The sequence below is a fragment of the Solanum pennellii genome, chromosome 4 (genome assembly GCF_001406875.1).
Source record: "Solanum pennellii chromosome 4, SPENNV200".
Lineage (NCBI taxonomy): Eukaryota > Viridiplantae > Streptophyta > Magnoliopsida > Solanales > Solanaceae > Solanum > Solanum pennellii.
The window spans coordinates 58,364,891-58,377,469 of record NC_028640.1 but is presented as its reverse complement, the minus strand read 5'-3'; the positions used below and the strand labels follow the sequence as shown (position 1 = coordinate 58,377,469).

At 34.5% G+C, this 12,579-nt stretch overlaps 1 pseudogene; it reads right to left on the bottom strand.

The window, feature by feature from the left end:
• Positions 1-4,470: 4,470 nt before the first annotated feature.
• Positions 4,471-7,630, bottom strand: LOC107016826 (annotated as a pseudogene).
• Between the last annotated feature and the right edge of the window lie 4,949 nt (positions 7,631-12,579).

Here is a 12,579-nt window from a genome sequence, read left to right as displayed (position 1 = left end):
TGGATTTCAATATTGAATAGACTCAAATAAATGTGAACTTTGTACTTCAAAAGAATGAATGAAAAGGTGACTCGCAATTGGATTATGATAGATTATTGAGAAGTATAACATGTATCATTAAGTGTACGTGATCAAATATATGTGTGATTAGTAAACTGAGTCGGTTCATTAGTAATCTCAATCAAACTCATTGGATGACAATGAAAAGAGATTTGAGTATTTTTTTTAAAAAAAAAACATATTTAACAAACTATTGCTTTGCATTATAACTAGTATTCAACAATATTGGAAGAATATAATGATGCAAATTGAATCACCAGGTCAAATTAAATAAAATTCATGAGTGGATATGTATTTACTATTGGTAGAGGAACATTCTCTTGGAAATCTTCCAAACAGAAATATATCGCTCACTCTACTATGAAATTTGAGTTTATCACTCTGGATAAGACCAGTGAAGAAGTTGAATGACTCCGAAATTTCTTGAAAGATTTTTGTCCCAAACCTTTAGCTCCTGTATGCATACACTAGGTTCAGCACGGAACATGATGTATAACAGAAGATCTCGTCATAATGATGTAGACACAATGTCGTTAGAGAACAATTCTCTAGTGGAATTATCATAATTGACTATGTAAAGTTAAAGGGTAATGTGTCGGATCCACTTATAAAATGCCTAACTAGAGAGGAAGTTGATAGATTATCAAAGGAAATGAGATTATGGCCGAGAACAAGTCATTGTGGCGGTAAATCTACCAAGAAGACTAGAGATCCCAAGATCTAGGTTCAAATAGATTAAACAAAGTCATTAATGACGGTTCAACATTGTCAATATATTATTTTTTCTTGTTCATTCTCATGATAAGACAATGTTTAGTAACAAGGGTAAAGACATTAGCCCTTTTTAATGGTTTCTAAGTTGGATACAGGGTATATCAAATGGTGTAACTACGGGATAACACAATTAGAAATCACCTATCTAAGTATGAAGTGTAAGCCGCTTCAAGGAGAATCTTTTAAGGTTAGTTCTCTAAGCACTTATTAATCGAGATGTGTTCATAATTGAAACGAACAAAACAATGAGAACCAAAAACAATTCAAGGGTTGATTTTTTGACTTATGTTGTCTAGGTATACACCAAAACTCGATGGTTCAAAGATATCAAATCTACCGATTGACCAAGTATATCCGATATATGTTCACTACGGAAAGTTTAAAGGGAAACGTACTTATTCAGATGCGATTAACCCTTATTACGAATCACACATTTATTCATGCATGTGTTTTTTTAGAAAAAATAGGCATTCCCTATTCATGTGGGGGATTGTTGGGTTTTAAAGGTGTGAACAGAAAATGAAGGTTGTAACTCTCCTGAAGGGTTGTCAATTTGCCAGTGGGTTTTGACCTTTATGAAAGGTTGTGTCCTTGCTAAAAGGTTGTGACCGTTTAAAAGGTTGTGCATTTTCCAAAGTGTTGTGACATTTCTGGAAGGTTGTCTTCTTTCCTAAGAGTTGCGACATTTACCCTTTGTTGTCTATAAATAGAGAGGTTGCCTCTCATTTTTCAGCATTGAATTCTTCCTTTCTTTTGCATACATTTCTTACAAAACAAAATCGATCAATCGTGTCTGTATGTTTGATTCGTTGCTGTCATTTTGAGTTCGTTGAAATTATTGAAGTTTGAGGTACCGCTACTTTTTTAATGGTTAATCCGTTTTATCTTGGGAGGAATTAATCTATAACCTCGGCTACTTGAGGGGATTAAATTTCTTAAGGACACACAGTAAATTCTGTGGACTCGAATAGATCTTTGTATTTTTCTTTTCATCTTTTATTTCTTCTGGTTTGCTAATTTGAATACATGAGATAACATGGTCCTCTTAATTTTTTTGTCACTTCCTCTTAGTAAGTTGTAAATTGTGATATCTATTCATAGCTCATTTGCATAAGCTCTCAACTTTACCTGATTGTGTTTTGTTTATTTCACTTATAATTCAAAGATTTTAAGTACCCAAAGGTTTTTAAAAAGAAACTAACAAGTAAATTTGTTGAAACAAGCTTTTCGTTTAACTACTGAAATTTGATTTTTCAATAATACAGATAGCCTTGTATGTGGAACTATATGTAAGTGCCTCACTATCACTCTCTGCTTCGCTACTGATGTATGTTATCGATAACTTGGTACGATCTTTTCTTCTTTGCGGCCCTCTTGAATAGAGTATTTGATTATGATGAGTGGCAACCTTGATGCCCTATTCTCAATTAGTCACAATGGAGTTTGTTGGAATTTATCTTGATTCTTATCAAATGTGTGTGATTATTTTAACCTTTGTCATACTATCAATGGTTTAGCTTAAAAATCTCAATTTACTATCTACTATTAGATCTCTTTTACCTTGTATTGTCTAGAATTCGATGCAAGATTGACTTGTGCTAGCGTGTTGAAATCTGATACTTATACATAATTGGTGTAATGATTGAACTGATTCCCATGGTGATATGGTTGTAGTGAATCGCGGCGATCAATGACGTTGGATTTCTAATGATGGCAGTGAATTGGGAACTATTCATCCAATCGATAATCAGCACATCTCAGGGAAGATAAAAAACTGCCAGATGTTCAAAATGTTCTTTATTGAATTTTTGAGAGAAATCAAAGGATCCATGAGACGCAACCCAAAAAAGTGGAAAGATTTGGCCAAATAAGTGCTCAAGAGTCCCAAGAAGTGGAAGTAGTAAATATCTACAACGTGAGAGCCTGTCTAGGTGTTAAGAGGATTGGTGCTAAAATACATCTTTTAATTTGTTCCTTAGCAATTTGTAGTTGTGTTTTCTTCCAGCTTCTTGTCACAAGCTAGCCAGATGAGTTATTTCTAGACTATAGTTTTGTAATGTTCTCTTGGGTGATTACTAACAAAATTAGTTACCAAAAGAAGAACATCATTTTCTTATGAGTTTTACATTTGATGCTTTGAAAGTGTGATTAAATATGAAGACTATTGCAACTTTTCTGGCAATAACACGAGCCATAAAATATGTTGGATATTAGATTTTTAAGGCGATTTTAATGGCAACAGTAATTGCCGTTAAATAAATGCCCTTTGAAGTATTTACATTTAGCGGCAATATTATTGGTCTTTACCGGCACTCTAAATAGATGCCGCTAAAGGCTTTAGCGACACCTAATGCAATGGCAATAGATTAAATGCCACTAAAAAAATTTGTCGCAATAAGTATTGCCGCTAAAAGGAAAACTAAATGCCACTAAAAGCCTCTTTTGGTACAGCGTGTGCAGCCTGCAGGATTCAACCCTGAAAGGGTGTGCAGGTGTTCCAAAACAAGAGACTTGTATTCTGATGGAGGATCACCCAAGACGATCAGGCTTAGCTTGAGATGACTCAACTCTGTAAACCCCCAAATATTTTTTGGTAAATAGAGAGGTATTAATTTTGGCTGATAAAGCTGAACTATTAAACTCTGTAGATTTAGCAATGGCTAGAATATATGCATGTTCAGCCACGAAGAAAGCTAGATATCTCAAGCAAAATAAGCCCTCTATACCATTTGGCTTATAACATAATTGTCGCACTAAAATTATATCTAATACCCTTAGTAGCTTAAAACATGAAAAGTTAAGCCTTTTGTCATAGGAAATACTACAACTAATAGAATGCACTTTATAACCTGTAGCATCATCAATGACTGATTGATAATCCGTCCAGCTAGATTGGATTCGACGTCGATGTGAAGCTAGGGAAAAGAAAGAGGACTGTGAACCTTGATAGTACTGAACATTGCTCTCTGTGATAATGTTCAAGAAGTTTTTAGTTTGAGCTTCTTCTCAGAAAAATCCATAGACCATATCATAATTTCTACAGCTCTTGATTTTGCCACGGGAAGTGTATGTATGGACAAAAACTAAGCCTCTAGCAATGAGATCTTTCAAGCATTTCTCTGCAGCCATTTCAAAGCTTTCATTCATTGATACCTTTACATGAATCAAGTTTCTTCAACAAGTGTTCTCAAAGAATCAAGTTTTCCATGGAGCACTTCCATTATTAGTTCTTTGTCATCTCCTCAAGTGTTGTCATGAAAGATGTTATGGCAGCATAAGCCATATTTATTAGTTGTCTCTTTAGTCCTGTGTATTTATGTAATGATAGAAATTTGATAAGAAAGAGCTGTAGTAAATACAACAACATTACCTCTCTCAAACAAGATAGCGAAGAATGTATAGCATACCTAATAAGAGCATTGTTTCTGGATATGCTAGCAATACTTTCTATCTCTTCAGCTTTTCTTTCTCATCTTTTGTGCATACCCTCTCTTTCTTTGTCCCACTCCTTTTTCTATCTATCTAATAATATCCTTCATACTGTTTGACTGTTACAACTTAAATTATAGAGACAGATGAAAAGGAAGCAAAATATTAGAAATAGAGGAAAACTAGAGAAAGACTATATGTTGTATTTCCGGTAGAGAAAGGTAGAGAAAGGCGTTGCTGGCTCTAAAGAGCTAAGACAACACTGACAATACATCTTGAAAATGAAGGGCTAATACAAAAAGACGACAAAGAAATCATAATGATGTTCAACTTAGCCCATCCTCAAACAACAGCTATACCTCCAAGGGTTGGTTGAAATTTAGCTAATTATCGTAGTAATAATGATAAGAAAAAGATTACAAAAATAAAAGTAAAGAAAGACAACATGGTTCTTCTGCTACACAACTTCTTGAGTCCTTTCACTTCTTATGAGATTTTCATTTGTATTCCAAGATCATGTTGTTCTCTGGTGCCAGTCCAACACAAGCCCTCAATATGTTCTCAAGCATTGCCCTCTGCTTTGAAAGGGCATTCACCACTGGTGTACCTGGTGGTACCTGTTTACCAATTCACAAACACAAACATAAAAAACTGTTCATCTTAGTCTAACCAATTAACTGTACTGTTATTTTTATGTTATATTTGTGGTATTGCCTAACCAATTAACTGTTCAAGGAACATATCTTTTGCTGCTATTTTTACAAAATGAAAAATGAAACTTCAAGAGAATTTACCAGAGGAGCCTTGGTAAGATAAGCGAGGATGGTCGCGACGGGATGGAAGGAGTGGAACTTACCCTGCAAATCAGACATGGTTCATGTAATTCAGACAAATCAACTGGTAAGTTGTAAATGTATAAAAAGTCAGGGATAAACCTCTCCTTCAGCTTTGAGCTGAATGCGGGTGCTGAGTTCAGCCAGGAGGACTAAATCCAAGATAATTGGAGCAGCCAAAAGAGAATCCTAACAGGTATTGTGCAATACAATGGTGTTCCTTCCACCCATGAAAATCTCTGATGTGTACTCATCCTCTTGCTATCTCCCACATATGGTACATACTGAATCCCATAAATCCAATGTTAGAACTAGTATTGTGCCTTGTCACATTTTTTTAATTAGTAATCAATTACCTTAATCACAACATGGTCAGGTTGCTCTCCAGGCTCATAAAGGATGGCATTACTAGAAACCATGTCATCGACAACGTTGCTTTTCGAGATCTCCTTTGAACAGAAAGTGAGAGAGGCAGACGGATTCATTCCATCATTGTTACCCAAATGGTTGTAGCTCACGATTGATGTTGGCTGTAAAAAAAAAAAACAAGTTTCACCACCACTCAACTTCCTCTTTCAAGATTCCATATTTTACATATCAAATTAGAAGCAGCAATAACCATACCTTAATACCAGCTCCAACGAGGAAATCAACCAGCACTGACTTCATCTTGGTTTGACCACTCTTAAAGTCATCACCACCAATCTAAGTGTTCCTCTTGATGGCCAAATCAATGAGGCCTAACAAATTTTCAATGAATACATAAGACTAACACACAACTGATTTCCCAAAGAAAAAACAACAAAAACAACAACAAAGCAAGATTTTTAATTTGAAACTGGAACATACCTGGGACAAAAGTATTTTGTGGGCTTCCATTGACGAAGGGTACATTTTCAAGAATACAAGCATAGCATACAAGGTGAAGGAGATATTTCGGCCTCATTTCTATCCACAGAAGCAAAGAGGTTTTCCATGGTATCATTAAGGCCAACAACCACACTGCTGTATCTTTCAGTGTTGGCAGTCCACAGGACCACCACCTTGTCCACTTTGTTGTTCACCTTAAACTCCCTAATTTACACAAAAACAACACTATAATTAGCAACCAAAAAGTTATATACTTTGTGATATAATAAAACAACCCTGTTTTACCTAATATCCTTAATAATTTGATCAACTTGTTCTTTCTTGGTTCCTTTGATGACATTGTTAGCACGTGAGCCTTGGTTTGCAGCAACGAAATCAGGGTCATAGATACCAGGTAGTGGGACCATGGATTCCATGTAGGGCCTCAGTTGCTTTTGAAGATCAATGTCAAAAACATTAGCTCTTGCCATGTCATCTGCCAAATTCATGTTGCTGATGTCCCATCCTCCAAACACTACATCATCTGGATGGATTAACCTATTTTATCATCAATTGATTAAAAAAAAAACACATCAACAAACAGAAAAAATTTTAATCCTCGTCTCATTTGTTTGTCTTACTTCCCTTTTCTTGAGTATATATATTTTTTTAAGAAAAAGTCTTTCTAGCACAAGATTCTGCTTTACCCCTCGGTGTCAATTCAAAACAGGACTAAAACAATATTTTTTTAATCCGTTTTAAAAAAATATTTCTTTCTTTTTATGTTAACTTCTAAAGTTAAACATTTCTTTTTCTTTTATGTTAACTTCTAATTTCAACTTTGCATCTTTCATATCACAAAATTCATTCTTTAGCTTCTTTAAGCAGCACGTTAAGTCAAAATTGAAACAGAGTATATAAAAGTGACAACCAACACCAGAAAGTGTCATTTCAAAACAAATAAAGGTTACCATGGGAAGTATGCTCTTAAAGGAAGCATAGATCTCCTCTCCATTGAAGGACCCAACTCGAATTGTAGAGGCCTGTGTAAGAGAACCAAAGTAATTGGCTTGCTGCACATCCTTGGTAGCCCATGAAAATCCTCTGCCAAATTTCAACAACAGCCATTGTTTATGCAAGAATCATGACAAAGACATAGAGAAATTACAGAGCAAAAAGAGAAAAAAAACTCACTCTCTGTTAGCAATAACACCTCCAGTCAAGGCTGAACCATTGTTTCCACCCATCCAACAAGCATAACCCTACCAGAAATCAAATTACACAAAAAATTATCACAAAACAGAAAAGACCCATAGTTTAATTTCTCAAATCTTGAATATAGTTCCAATCTTTAGCAAAAATGAAGGATCTGGTAAAAAAAAAAAACTCAAAACACACCCTAATTTTGGAACATGAACAATCGTTTTGAATTCATAGTTGACAGTTTTTGGCTTAACAGTCCATTGAAATGTCTCATTTTTTTCCTCATGAACCAACTCAGTTGTTTGATAATCATAAACAGAGTGAATCTCACTCTCTGTGTACTTAACATTGGGACTCTCAACCTTAAAGTTCTCAATAAACATTTTTACCCACAAACACAACTTTTGAAACTTTTTTTTGTTTTTTGACTGAAAAAAATGGAGAAGAAGACACTTTTAAGGCTAAGAGTTCCACTTGTATTTTTGTTGGCAAAGCCATGGGAATGTATAAATAGAGAAATTTTGTGGAAGCGGAAATACAAAACAAATTGCGCATTATCTAAGAATTTAATCTTTTTAGAGAAATATGATAAATTATTTCCAACAATTTTACAATTTTCTTACAATATTAAAGATGACGATATATTAAGATATTTTGTTAATATTTGATTTAAATAAAAATAATCAATTAAATTAAGAGTTATTTTCAACAAGAAAAAGCACTATCAACATTATCAAAATAAAAATATAAATTAAAAACAAAGTAAATACACTAAAATTTGATTATCATAAAAACATGAATACTAACAAAGAGCATAAAAACAAAATCATTAAGGACCATTTATCAATATAATAATAGAATAAAAAAATTTATCCTAAAAAATCAATGTCTAATTTTTTTATCAACGAACACTTGGAATTTTAAGAAGTAACAGTCTTCTTCGAGGTTTTGAAGATGTAATAACCTTCTCAGCGTTAGAATATGATGGCCCTCTTGGCGGTTCAGATATGTAATGGCCCTCTTGGCAATGAAAAGATGTAACACCCTTCTTGGAGTTTTCGAAGATGCAATGGCCCTCTTGACATTTGCATACATAATTGCCCTCTCGAAATTTGAAGATAATGGCCTTCTCGGCAGTTCGCATATGTAATGGCCCTCTTGGCAAGGAAAGTTGATGGCCTTCTTGGCGGTTGAAGATGCAATGACCCTCTTAGCGGTTTGAATATGATGGCCCTCTCAGCGTTTGAATGTGCAATGGCCTTCTTGGCAATAGAAGAGGATGACCCTCTCGGCAATGATATTAACTCCTTTGATGATACGATATGCGTGCCTTCCTCGTGAAAAATACGATGTCCCTCTAGGTGGTTCACATTACTGTGTCTGTTATACCCGGATTCTGGAATCCGAACGCAACCGGCGTCGTTAACCTCTCATAGGTCGCAGAAGACAAGCCTCTTCTTAGCTTTCATCACAATCATATAGTTAAATTTGTGGAAAATATAAAACTTTTAAAACATAGTGAAGTAGAGACTTCATATGATTACTATATAAAACAATATTCTAATAAGCTCAAACTAAACAACCATCTATAATTGATTAAAAAATTTAAATGAAAGAATCAATGTATCGTAATAATTTGCCAAACGGCCTTAATACAAAGCTTTGAATAAAACGTCTGAAATGAAACGCTAAGACAACCTCCACTAGCTACGTCTAAAGTGCTAATCTAGAATGATAGATGTAGCATCCTCGAACTCAAGAGGACCTACCGAAGTCTGGAGATCGCTAATCCAAACCACTTCAATGAGTCTTCAATATGCTCTTTGACCTGCGCCTATAAAAATAGTAATAGTATAGGGTTAGTACACACTTGTACTAAGTATGGGTGTATGCACATATACACGTAAAGACTATGCATGATCAAAGAAAGCTCTTCCTACAGCAACATGTCATTTCTGGAAAGTGAAGTCACTAGACTTTCTTAATTCGTTATTTGTGAATAATGGTATTAATATGACATATTTTAATGCATTCAAAGCACACAACTCATTTTCTATATGAACATAAGACCTTGGAATCATGAACATGATTTTAGAACAACTCGAGCAAAAATTTATAAATTTGCTCCCCATTAGGACGAGAGCTCCCTCTCCCAACCTTAGTATATTTTTCAATCTTTTGTTCTTTTTGTTGTGGAGTTCAATGATCTCCTTTGATCTTATGTTTTACTTACAAGTGCAATGATTCATTATAGTCCCATACCTACAATGAATCAAGTAAGTAATCCAAGAGATTAAGGAAATGTTTTAACTACAATTTGGGCGTGAAATCTTTATAAGCCAATCTTTATTGGCTAGGCCACTTATTTCATCATTTTCATATTATGAAGATTACGGGGTATTGATTAGCCATTATGTTTTACTCTCTTTTATTGGCATAATATAAGAAGTCATTATAAGCGAATTATTATTTGGCTATGCCCATTATTTGATCATTTGCATAATGTGAAGATATTGGAGCATATATGTTGATTTGGCACAAGCCAATAACTTGTTAAAACTTCATTCTTATCAACCACAGATGATTTGACATACTTAAGCTCTTGCTTCCTTATCTCACTTTGAACTTACATTTCTTCTTCTTTCTTTCTTACTTTCTTAACGAAATCTTTAGCATTAAGATCATGCGAGCTAACATGAAATTCAGTGTCTGCCCCACACCGAAACGGGGTGGTTCACCGATCAATGTGAACCTATATCATGTGAGCTAAATATGAAATCCAGTGTCTTTCCCACACCGAAAAGTGGTGGTTCACTCGCTAAAGTGAAACCAAGTCCAGTGTCTTCCCCACACTGAAAAGAGGTGATTCACGATTAAAGTGAACCGAATACTTTCTTTGAGCATTAATCGATGTGAGATAAACATAAAATATAGTGTCTGCCCCACACCAAAAAAGGGTGGTTTCACCGGCCAAAGTGAAACCGCATCATACCTAGCTCTCTTAGGTGGAATCCACTGGCTAGTTCGTATGCTGGCAACATAGTTCGAAGACTAGGAGATTTTCGGAGACTCTTATCCACCTTGCTGGAGCCTCATCTCATGAGGCTTACATGTCTGGAACAAGGTCATTGCTAGTTAATCGATGCTTTGCTCAACTTATTTTTCTTTATAACTTTTAGAGTTGACTCAAACATTATGGAAGCTTGCTTCTAGTTATGAGGTTTACTTAACTCTTTGGATAACTTGTCATCCCTTTCTTTACTTGATGAAATGTGAATTTAAGTCTTACATTATCATTATGGTGTGAGTGAGACTTGTCTCACGAATTCTAACACCCTCTTATGTAAGTATCTTTAGCATAATTGTTTAGGTGAAAGTGGGATTTGTGTCACTTCCTTTAACACCCCATTCTGGTTAATTTCATAATTCATAAGCTTTTGGATATTTATATAGGATATGTTGGGACTTCTCCCAATCATTGGCATACCCTTGGTATGAGTTTCATTGAGTTACATTGGTCATGCTTAATCTTTATCATGTATTTGGCCTCACAAGAAACATTATAATTTATGTTGGTCATGTAAGATTGGTATGATTTAGTCATTAGCCAACTTTATATCATATTTTGAAAATAACATTGTAAGCCAATTTATTGTCATTAGACCAAACATTCACATATTTTGATAATCTAGAATATTGTTAGCCAATTTATTGGAATAAGCCAAACTTTCACTAGACACTGGTCATGAGAATGCCATTAACCAATTCACTTAACTTCATGTATATATTATAGTAATCTCATCATGTTAAGCAACCAACTTTTTGCATTTGATTAGCTTATATGAACAATTCAATGCTTAGTTTGGCTAAGCTAATAAGTTAATTTGGCATCGAAGGTTCATTAACTAGCTTTGATTCTCATTCTTATCTCTTCTTGGAAACATTACATTCCAAACTCTTACAAACATATCTACTGTAAAATACAAATAGTGATCGAAATCTTCACCCCCCTTTCAATATTAAATTGAATTTCATAAACGAATTATAACAATTTCATCTTCTCGAACACAATTAGGCATTAATCATATGGATCTAACCTATAGGTCTCATTCGACATATTCAAATCACATAAAACTTACACATAATGACCAGTTAGCACCACATACCAACAACATGTTCGAGATTACATCTACATACTATTAGGATCTAAAACAAGGATAAGTAAAGGAGATAGACGTTCAACAATGTCATTGGGAACAACCCTAGTTTCGATATTCTTGAATTCATAAAACGTTTGAAAAGCCTCTTGGGGAAAGGAATCCAATAGAGAAAACGCATACAATATGTAGAATTGAATCTACGAAGTTCACCTTGAACTTTTTCACGAAAACTTTGAAGAACTTTTTGATATCGCCTAAGAAATTTTCTGTTTTTCTCCCGATTGCGTACTGTTTTGAGTTGTGAGTTTCTAGTGTTTAATCGTGATTCTAGGTCTAGGAAATGAATATTTAGTAATTTAACTTATACTAATTAACTTAATTAATAAATTAATTAGCTAATTTACTAAAACGCCCCTCCTAAATTCACTAGAATTAGAAGAACACTTGACTTAACCAAAATTTGGAAATTGCTTAGTGGTTTTGGTTTTCACCAATACAATTAATAAATTAAGTTTCTAATTTTATTAATTAGGTAACCTACGGTAATTACTAAAGTACTCCTAAGTTGTTAGGACCATAACAAACATTTGGACCATCCTAGGTTACGTACTAGGATGTTTCTTAGTTAGTTACTTGTCTAGTGTAAGGATTTCGGTTTGACCATTGAAATTAATTGATTAAGTTTTTTATTTAATTAATTAAGTGACCTAGGGTAATTACTAAAGTACTCTTGTGTTGTTAGGACCATAACCAACCCTTTCGCCCATCCTAGGTTAGGTACTAGGATGTTTCTTAGTTAGTTACTTGTCTAGTGTAAGTATTTTGGTTTTATCATTTAAATTAATTAATTAAGTTGTTAATTTAATTTATTAAGTGACCTAGGGTAATTATTAAAGTACCCCTAAGTCGTAACCCTTTTGGACCATCCTAGGTTATGTATTAGGATGTTTCTTGAGTTAGTTACTAGGTTAGTGTCACCCGGTTAGGTCTTAGGTTTTTGGGTGCACTAGTTAGTTTATTTCGGTTAGTCCTAGGTTAGTTAGCTAGTTAGGTAAGTTATTTATAGCTAGAGTTGGTTAGGAAGCTCAGCCCCACATGGCTTGTGGTGGTGCAGCTAACCACCCTAACTGAGTTCTTGTACATGTGCTTGCACATGGGTTGCTGCTCATTTTACTTGTCCCAAGGATCCTCACTATATCCTTGGGCACTTCATGTGCTATGGTACCAGGCTTGACACTTGGATGCCTCCTACATAAAGTGTTAAATTGAGA